The 3,351-nt window shown below is 45.9% G+C and overlaps 1 long non-coding RNA gene across 1 annotated transcript; it reads left to right on the top strand.

The window, feature by feature from the left end:
- Positions 1-1,022: 1,022 nt before the first annotated feature.
- LOC127667485 (uncharacterized) lies at positions 1,023-2,861 on the top strand. The gene is made up of 3 exons (XR_007973882.1): positions 1,023-1,181; positions 2,123-2,333; positions 2,630-2,861. It is a non-coding gene; the product is annotated as an uncharacterized LOC127667485 (long non-coding RNA).
- Positions 2,862-3,351: the final 490 nt, after the last annotated feature.

Below are 3,351 nucleotides of genomic sequence, written 5' to 3'. Positions count from 1 at the left end.
AGAGTTGTTTAGCTTTGGATGCAGGGACACTTATGGAGCTGGTGGGGCCTGTAGGAAGGGATACTGAAAACATACATTTTGGAATTGCTCTGTTTTGTGCAAAACAGAAAGGGTGATAATTGGTGAGTGATAATTGTATAACAATCATTTGGAGACACCAGAAAGTATAATGACAAGCAAGACTTATACATCCTGTGCTGTTAGGAAACTCACATTACCAGAGCAGTCAAAAAACATTCATTTCATCAAAGCTTTTGTATGTGTGAGAGTCCGTGTGAGCATGTATACCTGTGTGTGTGAACGTGTGAGTGTGTGTGTGTGTGTGTGTATGTGTGTGTAGTGGTGGTGGTACAGAAATGCAGGATTGAGACAGGGTGTTATTATATAGCCCTGGGGAGCCTGGAATGTACAATATCCCTCCTGTCTCTGCCTCCTAATGTCTAGAATGGTAGACATGTAACACATACTCATTAAAAAACAAACAAACAAACTACATTGCTCTCTGTCTGACACAGTGTCTCAGTTAGGGTTTCACTGCTATGAACAGACACCATGACCAATGCAAGTTTTATAAAAGACAACATTTAATTGGGGCTGGCTTACAGGCTCAGAGGTTCAGTCCCTTGTCTGCAATGCAGAAACATGGCAGCATCCAGGCAGATATGGTGCAGGAGGAGCTGAGAATTCTACATCTTCATCTGAAGGCTACTAGTAGAAGACTGACTTCCAGGCAATTAGTGTGAGGGTCTTAAGTACACACCCACAGAGACACACCTACTCCAACAAGGCCACACCTACTAATAGGGTCACTACCTGGGCCAATCATATACGAACATCACACACAAGTTTGGAGAAATCAAATATACAAAGAGAGAAAAGCAACTACATCTCTTCCCAGGGTTGACAACAAGGTTATGTTAACCCCACCAGATGAGAGTGAAGACCTGTGATGGTTTGTATGTGCTTGGCCCAGGGAGTGACACTATGAGGAAGTTTGGCCTTGTTGGAGGAAGTGTGTCACTGTGGAGGTGGGCTTTAAGAGAGCTTCCTCTTAGCTGCCTAGAAGAGAGTCTTCTCCCTGATGCCTTCAGATGAAGACGTAGAGTTCTCCTCCTGCACCATGTTTGCTTGGACCCGCCAAGCTTCCCACCATGACAACAATGAACTAAACCTCTGAAACTGTAAGCCAGCCCCAGTTAAATGTTGTCCTTTGTAAGAGTTGCATTGGGGTGGGGGGTTTGGAGATTTAGCTCAGTGGTAGAGCGCTTGCATAGCAAGCACAAGGCCCTGGGTTCGGTCCTCAGCTCTGTTTAAAAAAACAAAAAACAAAACAAAACAAAAATCCAAGGTAACTAAGAGTTGCCTTGGTCATGATATCTCTTCACAGCACTAAAGTGCTAAGACAAGGCCATTACCCATACTCTTTGGTAAAGATTCACACAGTTTTATTTTCTGTCAGACAGGCCTATCTCCCTAAAGTGGGGTTTGAGAAAAATAGCATTGAGCATAGGAAAAGTGGGGCTTATATGGCCCCCCCAAACTGAAATGCTAGGGGTTTTCAAGGTTTTTTGGGTTATGTAGGATTCTGGCAGAACATTTCAAAGTTATTTGGCAGGCCATCTTATCAGGGTGGAGGTCAGGGTATAAGGTGTGGACCATGTCAAATTCCAGAATATGGATCAAGACCTATTCAAATCCAAATTCTACAGAAAACAGAAATGAACTTGTAACAAGATGGCTTCTAATCTTAAGATGGAGTCAGGCTGGTCTATGAATTTGCCAACACAGGCCATAATTCACTATGACTGGGGTTCCTATAAAAGAGATAACATGCTCCAAGCCAGGGCTGTCACTTCAGGCCAAAACAGCTCATCATTTCTGTACCCCGGGAGAGGAAGGGGCAGCCTTCCTCTTGATCTTGGACTTCTGGTCTCCAAAACCATGGGAAAACATACTTTTCTTTCTTTTTCTTTCTTTCTTTCTTTTTTTTTTTTAATATTTCCATGTGAGGTTGGTTTTTTCTTTTCCAGTATCCTCAGCAAATTAAAACAAATTTAAATGTTTCAAATCATTTCATTGATTGACATACCAAAAACAAGCCAGGCTCTTAATTCAATTGTAGCACTGAGATTCAGTTGGATCAAGAAGTAAATGAACTCAGAACAGTGCCAAGGCAATGGTGACCCTGTGTCCCCTGTGCCTGCTGAGAAAGTGACAGCAGAGAAAGCATGGCCGGCACAGGCACAAGGGAGCACATCATCTGGAGCACATCATCTGGAGCACATCATCTGGCCGCTTTCACCTGGGTTTGCAGTGCTGTTTACACAGTTAAGGTGCTGATTAGAAGTGGTTGTTTGTTTCCTAACAGAAACCCCAAGAACTCCCATTTCAGTTGCTGTCTGTGTGGAAACAGTCAATCTGTGTGTCCCCTGCCTCATCTCCAGCTCGGACTTCATCCTCAGCCTCCCTGACTGTGGGTCATTAGGAGCAGATGAGCTGGGGACGCCAGCTTTGCCAGGAGACTTATCATCATGGTCGTCATCGTCATCACCATAAGCATCAGAGTGTGCGTGTGTGGGACTAGAGGGGAATGTCAACCTTCCTGCTCTAACACTCTCCCTCACTTTAGTCTCTTTACTTTAGGGTCTCTCACGGAACCTAAGATCTGGGATCTGCCCGTCTCTGTCGCCTGACTGTTACAGGGGTGCTGGGGATTTGAACTCGTACTGCCCTGCTCGCTCAGCAAGTGTTTGGATTCACTGAGCATCTCCCCAGCTCCACGAGGGAGTTTCTCATCCCACTCTGAGCCTTGGAAGGCTAACTCATATGGATTGCAAACACAGATTCCCTTCCAACTGGTATCAACGGGAAGGAGCTGCTGGCAGAAGCTGGGAGAGGGAGGAGGAGGCGGCCACAGGAGCAGCACCAATGCCTCGGGAGTGCTGCTCCATCTGGCAGATGGTCCTGGGCTGCTGCATTCTTCAAGAAGGCCACAGCTCCTGTCAGACTGGCAGCTGGCAACAGCTCCCCTTCCTGGGCTCTGAGAGTGCTCCCTCTCCTGACCTGTCGAGGGCTCGGTCTCTCAGTTAGTCATGCATGACTTCATGACAGGCAGCTATGGGGCAAACACCACGACAGTTCCTTATTGTTCATTCTACAGGCTGCATTTACACACACCGAACACGCATGCTGGTCACTCCTCATGGCCCCTGTGGCCAGCAGGAGGAACACCAAATGCAAGCTAGGAGAACGCTGCAGGACACAGCATCCCATTTGAGAATAAACTCCTTAAATTAATATAGCTGAAAATGAGAAAAGGTATAGAATAATAGATACATAAACCAGCAACAA

The sequence above is a fragment of the Apodemus sylvaticus genome, chromosome 17, assembly GCF_947179515.1.
Source record: "Apodemus sylvaticus chromosome 17, mApoSyl1.1, whole genome shotgun sequence".
Lineage (NCBI taxonomy): Eukaryota > Metazoa > Chordata > Mammalia > Rodentia > Muridae > Apodemus > Apodemus sylvaticus.
This window is presented reverse-complemented; position numbering and strand designations above follow the sequence as displayed.